Genomic DNA, 18,030 nt, shown 5'->3' with positions numbered 1-18,030 from the left:
ACCACTAGTGACAGGTCACCAGTCTGGTGTAACCTCATGCACTATAACCCTTTGTGCCTAACTTATTAGCAATTGCTCACCCATTACAAGATGTGTTTATCCAGCTGTGGGCTAGACATTTTTTCCAGAAGGATGAGAGACTGTGTTGGAAGTTTTACTGAAATTCAGAAAGATAATAACATCAACTGGTTCCCCTTGGTTAACTAAGTGGTTTACCTTGCCACAAAAAGAAATTAAATTTTAAAAAGAAGGTCTTTTCCCTCATGAAGCCACATTGGCTTTGACCTATGTCTGCATTGTCCTTCAATTGTTTTTCAATATCACCAGAATAATCTTCTCCATAATTTTTGCAGGCACTGAAAGTGAGACTGAGACGCTTATAGTTTCCAGGGTCATCTGTATTGCACTAGAGGTCTAAAACTACAATGGAAAAAGGCATGCATTGGTGATCTTTCTATTGAGGCAGAGGATAAAGAAATATCTCCACAATATCTCCTTCAATTTTTCTTTACTCTTCCCCACATTTCCTTTCATTCTTGTGATAGGATATGAAATCCTAAGATACACTGTATCTGTTTCAAATACAGGATGGGAAGAGAGATGAGGATATAGGAAGGATTAATAGATTCTGGTATTATAACAAACAAAAAAAAAGTGATCAAGTGACTTTAAGTTCATCTGCTAATATGTGATTCATAGTTCCTTTTCCCTATTTAGAACTAAGACACCAAAATCCCCCAAATTTCTGAAGCAAATCTTATATGTTTACACTCTAATGTTTTTAGGTCAATAAAAATGAAAGGGATTTTCATAAATATTACTTTAACTTTATTTCATTGAATTATTTCAGCACTACCTTACAAATTTACAATGTAACAGGCCAAGCTACAAAATATGATAGAATGATACTCTGACACCATAGCATTCTTTTATTTGCAGTTACAAGTTTCAATGAGCTGCTTCTGCTGATTTTCATATTTTTTTAACAATAAGAGAAAATATAAAATTAACTACTAATCAAGTATTTTTATTATATTTGAAGCATAATTTTAGATTTTTTAAAAACTAAGTTAGAAAATTCTTAACCTTATATTGCAAGTACATTGCAAGCCTGCCCTAAAATGCTGTGAGTGCCAGGTCTGTTTTCTAATTTTTCACCTTATTAATTTTTACATATGAAGTAATTTACTTTGCTTATTCTACAGATTTGAGGACAGCAAATAATTTCCTTAAGTCAAGCCATGAAATGCAGTCTGGCCAGCCAGATGCTAACTTGGATTTGTACCTTTTTTGCATCCTAAACATAGTCAGCACAAAATTCTGCCATTTACACATCATATTCCTGTAGGTTTCAAGGTAGCTATAAGCAAAAAAGGGGCCACTTACTTATCATTACAGGAGCTCTCACTATTTCTTTCTGTTCTTTCTACTTTATCACATATCATAACCAAAATATATATTAAATTGCTTTCCTGATTACATTCTTTGGAAAAGGTGATGGAGGAATGAGGGTGAGAAGGAAGAACTTGTGTCTAAGGGGTCATTTTATGCTTGGATGATAGATAAGAATGGCATTGAAGGGGAGCAGGCTGGTTACTACTGAGGGCCTTAATTTAGTGTAAATTGTGAAGGGTTTAGTATAAATTGACAGTCGTCATGCAGAGCAATGAGCTATAAAATTACTAAAGTTATACCACAGTCAGCTTTTCCTACTGTTGGTCTGCTTAATATTTAGGAAAGTGTATTTCCTTTTGCTAGTTTTAATCAAACTCAAAGATTCATACAGCCTAAAAGACTTGTCACATCTGGACCTTCACTCTTTCAAGGGGAAATTGTTTCCTACTGTACATTTATCACTGCACTGTCCTAAAAGACATATTGTTTAGTCTCATTTTAAGTATCTCATTTTAAATATTCCATGGCCTAATAGATCTCACTGTCAAATGGCTTTTACATGAAATTCAGCTTGAGTTTTCCCTTAATCTTACCTCATTACTCAGGAATGATGCACCGTAAAGAAATGTAAATATTTCTTCTCTTACCAACTAGTAAACCCCTGCAGGAGCAGTGGATTTTCACAATGTTTCTTTATTCGTTACTAGTCACACACAGTAAAGACTATGTATGAGTCTGAAGTCTGATATTTTATCATAGAAGAAGATATTAAAAATACTAGCCAAGGTTCCTTTCTAAATGTAGATGTAACTACCATTATCCATACTGGTAATAAGCACTCCAGGGGTATATATCCAGTTTTCATATCTTTCTATACTTAAATCTTGCAGAATTAATTCCTTCAATTTTGCTTGCACAATTTTTATTATTACCTTTTTTTTTTTTTTTTTTACATTATGCATAGGGAAGCACAAGTTAGAAAACCAAATGCTGCTTCAAAGATATTATAAACAAAAAAAAGTGACATGACACAAGTTACAGCATGGAAGAAAATTTGAAATACAAACTGACAAATATTAACTCCTCCTGAGCTACATGAGTGAGGTGGAAATCAGCAAGCTGGGCAAGAGGTCAGAAGTGCTTAGTAATGTCTGTAGAATGGGCAACCACAGCCAATAATACTGATCTTGGCTTTCTAGAGTGACAATAAGACAGATTAGCAGGTTAATAATGGACTGACTTTGGAAGCAAGGTTGACATTACTGACTTCAAGATCTTTTCTTTTACTTGAAGAAAATTTTACATTTAGGAATATCAGAGAAGAGGAATTCATATTAATCAGACAGAATATTATCAGATCCAATGGAAAGGCTTTTGGCTAAAATAAAAATTTGGGCAGGACATACACTAATTCAGAAAGAGAACGACGTCACTAAGGACAACAAAGCAATTAACAAAGTGAGCCAGGCTCCATGAAGATAATTTTCTTAAATGTTGATTGACAATACATTTGACAAATAGAGAAATATGTTTCTCTTTTCTACTAAACAGAGTGACTACCTGGTTCTCCTTAAGTCTCGCAGATCTATGATTAACTTTCTTTCTGGGAAAAGCCTCTGTAGACTTCTATCTAGTCCCACTACATAGCTGTTTTCCAATACTACTAATGTATCTCTTCAACACAACTTCTTCCCCTTCCTATGAGTGTTTTTTGATTGATTTCTCCAGTCTTCAAAACCTTCTTTTTCTGAACTAAATCTCTTTCAATGCACATATCTAATAACCCTGGAGAATTAGGTTTCCAATGGACACTCATAAGTCTTTCTTATCTAATATAATTTGTGCTTGTCATTAAGATGTTCATTATCTCTTTGAGAGCATAAATCAAAATGTTGGAGTTAACTAAATGTTAAATAATTTCAATAGGCTCCTATTAAGTTGTAGCTATTTGTTAAAGTGTGGTTGTTGATGCTCAGAGCTTTTAGTATGTCTATAGTATATTCCAGCTTCACAACAGATATATGTACCAATATATTACATGTGTGCATATGTGTGCACTGTTCATTATTCTGGTGGATTTTAAATGTTTTCCTTGTCTTTTTTTGGGTTTTTCATTTGTTTGTTTGTTTTGAGTTTTTTTAAACTTATGACAAGATTTTATTGTATTTGTTCAAAAATCCTAAGTTCCCTTTTGTTCATTGTAAACAGTTACAAAAGTATAAAGTCGAATCACATACTAAAATAAGTATTTTCTTTACTTATTGAAAAGTAACTTATGACCAATATATTTATAGATTCATCTGTAGGAAGAAAACCTACACCAGAGTAAAAGGAATTGTCTTTTAATTTATCATAAAACAGCACAGGTATCTTTAAAGTTGAAGGAAAATACTTTGTGTTTTTTCCTAAATCTTAGGAGAAACTGGGGTTTTTTTCTGAAGGGGTTTTTTTTTTGAATTTAACTTGCATGTACTTCATACCAAACTGATGGTGACACTCAGAAATACTTACCTGATAGAAATGAACTAAAAAGAAACTGAGACTGAGTTCTCTGTACATTTGCTCTGGAAAAAGATGCAAAGTTCAAGAGTAAAGCTGACTGAATTGTCACAAAAACATTCCTCCATTTCTTTAGTAGAAATCACTCCTGGGCTAAATACTATAACTTAAATACACCTCCTTGATAGGATTTATTCATTCACACTTATTTGCAGCAAAACTTCAAATCACAGGTTCTAATGGGTGAAAGAAAATTAAAGAAAAAGAAAATAACCATAACAAGTCCAAATTCTCCTGTGTCACTTGGTCAGAGGTGCCAAGATCAAACATACGGTTATTTCAAGAGACCACGAAACGCACACAGAGACACAATACACCTCATATTTCTGTGTATTGCCTCCTTAGCAGTCATGTACTTCTTTTTTTTGGTAAACTTCTATTATTTCCCTTTTATTTTCTATACAAAATAATGATAATAATTCAAGGGGGAAAAACCAAAAAATTATAATGAGCTGAGCCATATTGTCCCTATAGCCTCTAGCGTTCAAATACACATCCTCTTAATGGCCAGGCATTGCTATTCAGAACACACAGCCTTTCACAGCAAAGTAGATGAAACTTCTTCAGTGAGACAATATAATATTTCTGTTCTGTCCATAGTATATATTGTGTCTCTCTCTGTCATATAGCATACCTGTCAAAGAAAATAACACTTATGAAATTAAAGGAACATATTTTATGCTCAGAATACACTGTAGCTCTATTGAAAGCCTCACTTGGTTTTGGTACCTTCACAGGCTGCTTCATTGTTGACACAATTTACCTCCAGTCAAAACTAGAAAACCCAGAAAGGTATTTCTTCCAGTGTTTTGATGACTGATTTAGTCTAAGTGATTCAAAGAAAAATGTAAAGCTTCTATACATGAAATCTAAAATAATTTTTACTTATTGTCTAAGAACTGGATTTCCAAGATTTTGTGAGATTGTTATTAACAAGGGTAACCTCTAAAGAAAAAAGAAAAATCACAGAACTAAACTGATGTGACATATGCTACAGGTAAAGCATGATTGCTTACAAAGAATTTGGCTTTTATGGACATGAAGAAGAGTGACAATAAGGGATTTTTACCATCAGACTGCCAATTAAACTGTGAAATGCCACTTTTTCAGTGGGATAGCAAAAATTACACAGCTAAGAAATAGGGCCCCTTGCAATCTTCTGTGAGGTCACTTAATAATAGGACACTTAGAAAGTAGCTTGTTAAGAGCTAGACTGCAACACCCTTTAGTAAGTCCTTATCAACTATCTTAAAATTCTAGTTCAGAGTTAATGGACTTGGCAGACCAACACTACTGTTTGGTTTTTTTATCCTTCAATATCAGAATTCAGAGATTATTGCCTTCAGGAATGTGGCAAATAGTAAAAGACACGGTTACGAACGTGTCTTTTTGAGTCAACTGAGAGGGGGAATTATGGGAATCCATAAAATTAGAGGGTTTTGAGAAAATTGTGAAAAAGACAGGCCCCAGAGACAGCAAGGATAGTGAAGTGCTAAAAGCAGCAGAAAAGGTATCTTGGCAGTAGCGAAGACATGAGAAATAGAACAATAAGAGTTGTGTAGTTTGGCTTTCTAAGTTGCAAAAAGTATATTTTAGTATACATCTAGAAGGTTAAATATGAATAGGGCTCCGTGCTTTTTCTCTTTATAAACAAACTATTGTATGAGAGAATAGGCCGCTATTGTTTTAACCAAAGCTATGTGTGCTTCAGGTGATTGGACAGAACTACTGTCAATATGCTTTTGCTCTCTGTAATTGGCTAAGAATGATATATGGCATGTTGTAACATTAAGTTTCTTTGGCTTTCTGCTGGACCAGCGAGCTGTTCACATCTTTCCTCTCCATTGTCATAACAATGTAATGAGACTGATGCTGGAAAAATAAAGCTCAAGACGCTGATTCCTGTTTGTGTCTGTATATAAACTGCAGACGTACAAGGAATAATCATAACTTTTTCATTCTAACCTAGAAGTCTATCGCTTAGTAAGTAGCTGATCAATCAACATAAAGTCAGAAGCTAAAGAAAATGTCTGTGCATGTATAATAATGGCACAATGGTAAAAGCAGTATACAAAAAGGTTTTTGATAAGATAATAATAACAATCTCTTAGAGTGATCACCCACAAAGAGCTCAGTGTGTTATGAATGAAGTTCTATATGTCTAATCCAATAAACAACAAAGTTGAATTTAGCAGTAACTTTAATTCAGCAGCAATTTTATATAAAATAATACAATCAAATATAATCAAGCAGGTACAAAAAGAAATTTGGCAGTAGTTCAGATAAAGCATAAGCAAAACCGATCGACTGGGTTACGGGGAGGGCTTTTCACCCTGCCTCATGTAGAAAAAGCACAGGAATCCAAACACAACTTAAATACTGTGTGCTAATACATATTCATCAATATTTTCTCCTCCTATTTTCAATTCTTGAAATTGATGTCACTATACTGCATAGCACGTGATCCGCTTGTTTCTAAGGGGTCTTGGCTTTTGGGTGGTCGCTTCTCACCATTATCACTGTCCTTTGAACAACCCCATAGGCTGCATATGCACCCCAAGTCTTATGCTATAGAAGCCAGCATTATATTCCAAAAATAAGCTGTATTATTTCATAGATACCTGGAATCATCCCAATTTTGTCCATTTCAAGGCCAATTTTGTCCATCCTGAGGCCTATTCTTTTTTGAGATTTTACTTATCTCAAAATACATCCTGTCTCCTATTTTCTCATGAACATCTGAAAACATCTGTTTTGTGACACTAATTACATATCCTTTTCCTCTATTACTTTTTACAAATATTTTCTAAAATATTGATATAGTTACAATTGTTAGCACAAATCACATTAATTTATCACAAGTGAGGCATTGCAATACACACTGTTTGGAAAACAATCTTTAATAACAAGTGAAACATTAATGAAATATAGAATAATTTCCTACTAAGTGTTATTATTGACTATGAACACTAGATAAAACCAGACTGTTTACTCCAAAATTCAGACAAATAGAAAAGAAAAAACCCCATCAGATCATGGAGCAAATTCTGAAGTACAATTTAGATGATAAAATATTTTTTTGTAGGTAGCTATACTTCTCTTTTGTGTCTACAAATATATGTGCAGTTCTATGCATTTTGATATAAGTCCAACGTAAATTTTGTATCTGTTTCTTACTCATATCGTCATTCTTCCAGGTGATATCCAACCAAGTTATTTTAAAACTAACTTTTTCTACATCTCCACTTATTACTTATATTTCCCTTTGCCTATTTCTTTACTAAACGCTAAGATATTTCTAAAACCAATCTTCAATTTTTCCCACACCTATACCTTTCTTTCATTCTCTATTTGAATATTTTGCATTGTGAAATCTAGCTTTTGCTCCTTGCTTTTTGCATAAGCTAAAGCCATGGACCCTTCAACTCCAAAACAGCCATCCTCCATCTGTTTTTATTTATGGGACCTTCTTTTTCAAAAAGAGCTCTGCAATTTCTGTCTTCTTTCTGTCTTGCAACTCTGTCCCATATGCTGTACCTAATTATAATTTCCTAACCTACTGCATAGTTATTTTTCCTTGTCCTTGTTACAATTTATGCATGAACAGAAAGTTATATTTACACTCTTTGGTTTGCTATACCAATACACAGGACAATCGACAAAGCAGTTCCTATAGCTTGACCTTTCCCTATCTGGTAGAAAACTATGATCTCACTGTTACCTTGTGGTTTCCTTTCCTGCTCTATTTCACCCATTTATGCCACTGGTCTTGAACTTTTCACAGTAAGCCTTAGGCTTCCTAATTGTCGGTGGACAATAAAGCTTTTCCAACTCATTTCTTCACAAAATAGGTAACTTACTTTAAACAGGCTTTCAATAACTAGCTGCCAATCATCTCTAACATGTAGACACCTACAATATTTACATATAGTAAATCATCTCTAATTGAATATAGTGAAGTGTCTTCAAAAAAACCACCCAAATTGTCATAGAATCATAAAAAGGTTTAGTTTGGAGGGACCTTTAAATATAATCTAGTCCAACCCCACTCTAATGAGCAGGGACATCTTTCACTAAATCAGGTTTCACAAGCATAATTTCTCTTGGGGAAACTTAGAATTTTCTGACCTTACACTGCATTTAGTATTTTTATGCCCAGATTTTCAAATGAACGCAGAAGATTTATTTTTGTTGCATCTTACCTAATCTTGGGGCTTCAGAGCTTGGCAATGAAAAGTTACAATAGTTGGATAGTGTATGTGTGGGGTTGTGAGGAGCCAATTTAATTTTGATTTCTGTCTCAACCCTTGTTGTCAGAGGCATGTGGGGGAGGGGTTGCACATGTGCCATTTACAGGAGGCAACTAGGAGAAGATGGGAGAAAGCCTTGTCTCTGGGGTTACTTTGCCTGGCAACGATTTCATGTCCCACATGGGACAAGCAGGCAGCAGACCACCAGGAACACTGCGCCCTCCAGAGGGGCTCTCCAACAGATGGAAAGAGGTCTCCACCAATGGACTGCAGTGGAACATTGGAACACCGTGCCAGTGGTCTCCTGTCAGCAGGCAGATCACGGGAGGAGACAGGGAGCATAAAAATAACTGCATCACGAGGTCTATCTTTTGGGTCTGGTCTTTTGGTCGTCTGCTTCCTGCCCTGGCCCTAGCCTGTTTTTGTCCTTTTTGCCCTGGCTCCAGCCTGCCTTTTCGCTCTTCGCCCTTGCTGGCCCTCCCTCTCGCTGGGCATTTGGCAGGACTCTGGCTGACCTCCGAGCCTTGTGCGCAGCCTGTGTCCCGCCTCACCCCTCGCCTGTCCAGCCTCCCTGTGCTCTGACCGACGCCCTGCCTGCTTCGTTCCTGCGCTCCTGCCTGCCTCTAGCCCTGCTTCGCCGGTGCAGCCCGCCACCACGATCCCCACCGCCACCTGTCCAGCGTTCCGGACCTCCGCCCGAGCGCCCCCTCCCTCACTCACCTGGGTCCGGCCCGGCTGCCCGTGGCCGGGGGAGCTGTGCCTGTGGAGCCGGGCCTCTCCGAGGGCTGCGCAGGCTCCCCGGCAGCCAGCGGGCACACGCTGCCTGACACCGGGCCGTCGGCGGCACTCCCTGACTTGGGGTGCTAATGCCCAATTTTCCTCTCTGTCTCCTCTCTCTCGCTGCCCCTTCCTTTTCTGTCTTTTTCAGACCTCTTTAGTAGGGCAATGCTCTTTTCTTGTTAACAGTAAAAGGTTCTCAGATACAGTATTGTCTCGTTTGACTTAATTTTGTCCTGGACCATCCATTTTAAAAGAACTCCTTGCAATTCCCCATAGTGGAACTTGACAAGGGGCTCAGGCAATAAATTAAAAGCAACAATTTCCAAGATGCTGTGCTAGGATGCATTCTCATTCCCCAAAATGTTGCAAAACTGTTAGCATACTTAATGATTTCCTGCATTGTAAAGTATCATGCTAGTTAACCCACATTCAAATTAATAATTGTGAAAAATGCATGTATTTTATGACTGGCTTTTCACAAATATTAAAATGAATATGATATGTGTTGTTAGAAAGTAATGCTGTATTAATTCTCTTAAGTACTGTGTTAAAAATAGTTTTAGGTTATAAAAGTGTTAAAATAGAAACTATGCTATGTAGGATACTTTTTTAAAAGAAAGGACTTGCAGCGAGATAGCATCAGTCTCATTACGTGGTTATGACAATGGGAAGATACGACCAGGTCACATCCCAGGCAGCAGACAAAGAACTTAATGCTACAACCTATTTTATAAGTTTTTTGAACAATCACACAAAGCAAAGCACATTGACAGTAGTTCTATCCAACCACTATAAGCACACGTACCTTTGGTTAAAACAATGCTTGCTTATTTTCAATACAATACCTGCTTGTAAGCCTTAAAACACAACACACAGAGCTCCATTATTAAGCTTAGAACTTCCTAATATCTTGCTAGATATACTTTCTATAGCTTAGGGAGTTATTCTAGACAAGCGTTAATACACAGACCATTGTTCTATTTGTCCTTACTTTTCTACTTCTTACATAATTCTTCTGCTAACCAATCTTATGGCTACTGCTTAGTGTATGCTGGCAGTTTATATATTTACGTTTATATACGAACGGGATGGGGCTACTGTGACAAGTGACTTGAGCTATTTATTTTTTAGCATCAGTCTCATTACATGGTTATAGCAATGGAGCAATGCTAACAGCTCGCTGTTCAGGCAGCAGTCTGAAGAAACTTAATGTTACAACATACCATAAATCATTCTTAGCCAATTACATAGAACAAAAGCATACTGACAGTAGTTCTATGCAATCATCTTAAGCACATGTAACTTTGGTTAAAACTATGGTGGCCTATTCTCGAATACAATGGCCTGTTTATAAGAGACAAAGCACAGAGCACTATTCATACTTAACCTTCTAAATATCTACTTTTCATTGCTGAAATTAGCAGTGGCAGAGAAGTGGAACTGAAGTGTCATTTATGTGACGTTTCATTAAGTTCTTTGTCTGCTGCCTGTGATGTGGGCTGCTGGCATCTTCCCATTGTCATAACCATGCAATGAGACTAATGCTGGAAAATAAAACAGCTCAAGACGCGTTCCTAACAATTCTGTCCCATTCGTGATTTCTACATAGGCCCTGGCCGGTGATAAGATTGATTAAAGATTATTTTCATATAAAGTTTTTCATTGTACAAGAGAATTCATTGTATGCGGCAACACAGACCTACATGGACATGAAGTCATATTGCAAGGAACCACAATTACCTTCTTATCTCTGCCATCTGACTATTACCACCTTACCAAGAGCTGAGAACCAGGGAACTTGGCATCAGTATGTACCAGTCACTGATGTCATGGAGCCATGTGAGATACTGTGCTATTTCTGTTCTCTTCAGCCATGGGAGTATAAATAGGGCTTTAATTTTTCATAAAATACCAGGACCCTGATCTTTAACATTATTCTCAAAAGAATGCTTATGGAAAGGTAAAAAAACAGGATGGACACATACATCATTTTACTCTGGTACTCCTGAGTCAAATGATGGTTTTATCTATGGGAAAAACTGAGTGGATGTATCTTCACCAAATCTCTCCTATCTTATTTTAAATTCATTCCAGCTTTAAACACCAACCATCTTCTTCAGCATGGAGTTCCACAGTTGCAGTACCCATTTAACAGAACAGTACATTCTTACATTTTTGTGTGTTTTTTGATGTAATTTAATTCTTCTACTAAAAAATAATAAAACCAGTGTGTGCCTCTTAACCTAATTTCCATGCTGAAGGTAACTGAAATATGGAATTGGATTCTTATTAAGGAAATATGGTCATTTTTAAATTTGGTATACCTTTTGTATTGCCAGTCATGCCAGGATAATGGAACAAAGAGGCTTAGAATTTACATTGGTGAAATATTTCACAAAAATTAAATGACCCAATTATATTGAAATGCCATGTCTTGAATTCTTCATTTTTGAAAACAACTTTTTTGCCTTTTTGGGGGAATGAAACTGAAGATTTTGTATGAAGTACAAAATTCATATTCCTGTGTGTCAGAAACTGTTCAATATATAAGGCAGCTTAAGGGAAACTATCTCACAAGAGACATATAACTTAAATGGAAGTACTGTAGCATTATGACAGGATGCTATTCAATTCAAGGGAAGGGGCATGCAGGCAAGAAAATAAATGTTTTAGAATTTTGCCAAAAATTTCAGTCGTAACAAGAGAAAACACAAATAATGCCCATGAAATATGTTTATTTTTGATCTCTAAAACTGTGCTCAGGAAGTATAGACTGCTGTCTGTGTGACTGGAGTGTAGCCTGTTTATCTAGTGTTACAAGGGCATAAAGGGTGATACACAGATTATTTTAATTCCAGACTATCTCTCCTGTGATTATAAACATGAAAATGAAATTCCGCAGCTTTATAAATCTTTGACATGCTTCAGTATAATTTATCTAATCAGTAGACCATAGTGTTTGTTGTTTTCTGTCTAAGGCTTCACCATTCACTCTGGTTCTGCAGGTTCTAAATAATCTGGTTTTAGCTGGAATAAGTAAATCTGCCTCTGAAAATAAGAAAGCCTAAGAAGATAAGACTGTTTATGAGGCCTGCCTTGTTACCTTCATCTTGGTTCTGCAGTCCAGGGCAGATTCTTCAGCCCATAAAATACTAAACTGGAATAGCATTATGTAGATATGGTATGTGCATGTAGTAGCATTATATGTCTGTGTCTGTAGAAATGTGTGTGTGTATATCTATATACATGTATACATATATATATATATATATATATATATATATATACATATATATATATATATACACTCTGCAAAGAAAAGATTAAGTGTAAATATACACATATTTATTCTTGAAAATAATAAATAATGTGTCTATAAATAGGAAACCAATATGTGATTCAGCATTTTATTTTGGATAGTTGATTGTCAAAACTATAAACAATATACTGTACAAGATCCAAATGTGATTGATAACCTCAAAGGCAAAATATATGTCATAAGTTTTCATAATTGGAACAAATTCCTTTCTATTTTCCTATGAGAAACTGTCATGTATGCCCAGCTTGTATACAGAATCATACTGACTAAAAGGTCTTGTATTTATCCATCATAAATTTCACACATTCAGACTCTTGAATAACACTAAAAATGAAGAATGCAAAATCCTGTTGTATCATGCTCAGTTTGTTGGTTATTTTGATTACTTCGTAAGTGAAATGTGTGTGTGTGTGTGTGTGTGTGTGTGTGTACTAAAAAATTTTTATGTGCTAGTTTTGGCTGGTATAATTTTCATCACAATTGGGAGAAGGTATGGGTAGTATGGGGCTGTGCTTTGGATTTGTGGTGCAAACAGTGTTAATGTACAGGGCTCGTTTTGATTTTGTTGGGCACTGAGCCAAGGCTTTTTCTGCTGCTCACCTCACCAGTGAAAAGGCTGAGGGTGCAAAAGAAGTTGAGAGGGAACAAATGCAGGACAGGTGACTTCAACTGACCAAAGCGATATTCCAGGCCAAATGATGTCATTCACGGCATATTAAGGGGAATGTGAAGAAGGAAAAAGGGGAGATTTCAGACAGAAGACATTTGTCTTTCTAAGTCACCACTATATGATGGAGCACTACTCTGCTGGAGATGGCTGAATGCCACCCAGCAGATAGGAATAGGTGAATTAATTTCTTGTTTTGCTTTGCTTGCATACATGACTTCTACTTTTCCTGTTAAGCTCTTTGTCTCAACTGATAAGTTCTCCCACTTTTACCCTTCCAATTTTCTACCTTATCTCTCTGCTGGGGGAGTGAGTCAGTGGCTGCATGGAGCTCAGCTGGGATTGTATATATTATCCATGACTGATGTACATCCTGTCAAGAATCTACAAAGATTTACATTGTAAGCATATAAAAAATTATTTAACATTAAAAAGAGTATTCTAAAATTGAAAGCTATTTGGCGAAATTTAACTTTTAAAGAGGCAGATTTTTCCAACTTACAGTGTGATTTTTCTCTTGTAACAAAATAATTCAAGAAAATATCTGCTGATTTTGTCACCAGTGTTATAATCAGTGTGAAACAAGAGCAACTTTGCAGTCTAGCCAAAAGACAGATTTGGCACACATTCATAGAACAGGTTGTGTGAAGCCAGGGGCGTCATCTTCCAGTGATTACTAAATGGGTCTTTAGCAAACTATCGGGTCAGTCCTGAACTTCCACTCTAACTAATTCAGAATTTTGTTTGTCTGTCTGTTTGTTTGTCTGTTTCTCTGTCTGTCTGTTTGTTTTACAAATGTAGATTGAAGACTGTGGAGCAGTTATTAAAAGTACTATTAATTAAAAGTATTGAAAATGTTATTGGATGCAATTGCAGAACAGCAATCTTAAGCCCAGACATATTCTTTCCACCACCGGAGCCATCCTACTGTTTGGAGCACATTGAGAAAATTCACTGCTTAGCATCCTAAAGGTTTCATTGCTCATTTCGAATAAAGGCTACAACTTGATGCCCAAAATTTGCTAAGTGTTGCCTTTCAGTGCTATGATTTAAGAAGAAGGGTTGTTCTCTGTCTTTCTAAGATGCGTAACTGAAATACATACTTTGAATTAAATGGTATGGCTGTTTCAGAGTAGTGGAAGTATTGGCCTTTGTTATTTGGAATGGAGCCATTTGTGAATCATTGTTTTCACTGTATAATGACACTGATATGATTGTTTTAGGTAGTCTGCTTGGATTTGTTTCCATTTGTTTCAGTCATCTTTTTCCCACCACTGTTTTTCAAATATTTCTTGGTCTTGTATTTTTTTCCTTGTTGAAATTTGTTCTCCTGTCAGTCTGACTTTCATTATATTTACCTATTCTTTCTTATAACTGTGTTGTTCTTATAATGCTCTTTTTTCTTTGTGCAGTTTTTTGGTGGGTTTTTTGTTAGTTTTTTGTTTGTTTGTTTTTATTTGGTTTTCTAAAAACAAATAAAAATCCTGATTTTCAACTTTTATCCCTCACTTATATCACCTTTTTGGTAGACTTCATCCCTTTCTTTGCATTCCTTTTGCCTGCTAGTTCATGCAAATAACAATCTTTTGATTATATTCTCATGTTTTTCACATTCTTAGTTGTCCCACATGAAGTTAATCTGAAAAAACATCTTTTAGTATAGTGTCTGGCAGCAAAATAAAGCTGATTGAAAAACAGTGATGCTTTGCTTATCCCTGGGCAAGCTGGGAGGACAAGAGGGACGCCATGAAATTGGTGTTCTTCATTTCCCCTTTAGTTCTGAACTGACATATTCCTTGTTGGAGAGCAGCTGGTTTAACACATTTTGGGAACCAGGTCATTTGCTTGGGAGAGCCTCCACCCTTCATCCCATGCTTCACTCAGCTCTGACAGCCAAGCTCTCTTCTTCATCCAAAGTTGTGCACAGGAACAAACCCGACTAAAGAGAATAAATAAGGAGTTCTCAGGCCTGGAAGTGTGTCTCTTTGCAAGATTCTGTACTTAAGCCTCATGAATATTGGTAATACAGGTGTAATTATTCTTTCTGTTGAAGTGTAGCAATGGTGTGTTACATTTTCTTATTGCATTAACACACATTTTTCTCAGAAGTTTTTTGTATTACATTTTGAAGACATTACAAAGATATCCAATTTACTGTATCATTGGGGAAAAGCAAGAAACTTCTTGTTTCAGAAATGTACAAAACAGAACAAAACACATACAAATCTTTTGATCCGTGTGTTGACATCATAAGGATGAAAATGCAGGCTGTGAAAGAACCTGTAATTAGTGGAAATTATGAAACTGTAAACTAAAAAAAAAAAAAAAGCTGTGTTAAATCTAACAAACTCATGGAGTGAAACACATTTGTCTTCATTCCTGTGAGACAATCTCTCATTCTTTCCTTCAATCTTCCATAACCCTGAATGAATACTTTTATCCTGCTACTGTCATAGTAATTTCTCATCTTCAATACTTGTAAGAATGTAAAATTAATCAAATGCATAATACTAAATTCAGTTAGAAAAAGGAAAAACAAGAAAAAAAACCTCCAAAACAAACAACTCAAAACCAAACCAACAAACCAAAAATCCAAAACACAACAAAACAAAAACCAACTTTGTTTGTTATCAAACCAATTTCACTTATCTAAGTTTGTTCATCTTCCTTCTCTAGCACTCCTTCAATCTGTCACCATTTCTCAAAGCTGGCATGAAATAGTTTGCAAGGTTTCTAAGTTGATTTTAAGGAATTAGAAGCATTTGCCATGTCATTTTTTCAGAGTTTATATATGGAAAACATATGTATTCTAGCATCTACAGAATGCTTCCTGAGTAGCTTTGAGCATGGACAGCCTGGACACTGCAATGTCATCAGGATTAAAGTTGTCTATATTACCAATCACAAAAGACATTAGTTAACCAAGCCTGCTGTGGAGTGTGTTAGATTCAGTCAATTAAGGCAGACTGAACCTCTGTAATTTTTTCTAATGGCAAACCTAATTCAGTAAGGATATATTTGCCATCTTGTAATTTCTTTGAAGTACAAATTTTGTGATTTACCTGGAATTTTGTTTTGGCCATGATCGATGTGAATGTGTGTCTTGTCCCTCATTGTAAATGGGGAGAAAAGATCAAAATTTTGCATTGCTTAAGGTTCCAGAGCAAACTTTTTCAATGGGTGCGTCATTATAATGCATTGCAATTACCTTACAGTTTCATTGCATTGTCATTTCTCAGTATGTGACCACAGCAGAACATAATGAGACAATACTCATGGTAGAGCCTAAGAAAGGGATGACCACAATAAAGAAAATTATCTCCACCCCAAATGTGCTGCAGACCTGTCACTTCCAGGAGGCTTATAGAAAAAAAGAGGTTAGCACAAGTACAGATCTGAATAATTTACTTCTGGAGTGGTTATTCCTCCATGTAAATTTTGCGGTTTTTTAAAAATCCTAATTCAAGTCTGAAGCTGAATTTGCTAATATTTTCAAAGCCAAAACTAAGGAAAGGTGATAAAAAAGGATAGCGATATTCTATTTTTCACAAGCTATCTCTGTAAGGAATCATGCAGTACAACTGTCTGATAAATAACAGTGTAAAAGAATGTTTGGAGATTCCTTGAAGTCTCACCACAACCCCCCCCCCCAAACAACAACACCACCCACAAAAACCACGCTCCAAGACAAACTATGCCAAAACCATGACACAAACAAACTGCCCAACCAACTAAATAATTAAAAAAAAAAAAAAAACAAAAAAAAAACAACACACTCAAACCCCCAAACCATTAGAAATATTAAAAAAAAAAAAAAAAGAAAATGAAAATTAGAGGTTAGTAGTTCAAGACAATTAGCAATGTGAAATTTTTCACACCAAACATGGCTACTTGCTATTTTCTGTTGTTGCTTTAGCCACAGTTTTCCTTAGTTCCTTCTGGCTTTCACAAATCAGACAAATCCACCTTCTCTTTTTGATGCCAGTAGATTCACTGGCTTTAGCAAACAGCTGCAGAGTGGAGGGTTACTGGAAGTTACTCCAGTTCTGTTTACTGTAGTCCACCTATGTAATCAAGAACGATTAATTCTTTTTCTACTATTTTTTAATTTGTGGTCTTCTTGTATAAGATATTATTTGCTTCCAATCAACTGAAGAAAGAGATGACACATCTGATTGATTCTTGGAGTGGTGGAGAGAAGCAAACAAGTCCATAGGACAGGTAGAATTGCCTTCTGCCCTGGTTGACTCTTGTCAAACACAAGAAATAGTGCCATGCTAACAACAGCTGCCACTACTGCTGATGTTGCTGCCACAGCTGCTCTCACCCCTACTATTCCTTCATCTACATTTACTGTCTGACATTAAAACTTGTTAAAATCACTGAAGATTTTACTTTGCACATCAACTTTGCAGGTCAGCTACTAGAGGCTAAAGTATACAGTATTTCTGCAGTTAAAGCAGCATCTTTTTCTTCTTAAACCCTCTGGTTTACAGTATTTTCTTGAGAGAATGTTTTAACTTATTTTCTTTCCTGCCAAATATATTTTTTCTTTTTTTTTTTTTCTTTTTACATCCTGATTCTGTTCCATTAGAAGTGGTTTTTTTTCTTTCTCCTTAAATCTCTTGTTTTAGGGGCATGGATACCGTTCTTCATGATTTCACCTCCAAACAAAATTATGTATGTGCTCACATTAGTGTTTATAGTTTCATATAAAGGCCAAACCCAAGGAACACAATTAAGAGTCATGATAAATATTGTTAATTAATATCAAATCAGGACAATGCTCACGGCAGGGAGGAATGATGAGGAGGACTCCATTGATATCAGAAGGCTAATTAATTACTTTATTATACTATGTTATTATATTCTATATTACACTACATCTAAACTGAATCTGCCAAGCACTCAACTCTGCACACAACTGCACAGTATCTCATGACTGTCAGTGACAGTCTCGACACACACACACACTTGGCCTGACAGGCCAAGGAAACAAAACACCATAACTCTGTGTTGGTGTTTTACAATCTCCATATTGCATTCTACTTTGGCACAAC

This window comes from Melospiza georgiana, chromosome Z (assembly GCF_028018845.1).
Source record: "Melospiza georgiana isolate bMelGeo1 chromosome Z, bMelGeo1.pri, whole genome shotgun sequence".
NCBI lineage: Eukaryota > Metazoa > Chordata > Aves > Passeriformes > Passerellidae > Melospiza > Melospiza georgiana.
This window is presented reverse-complemented; position numbering follows the sequence as displayed.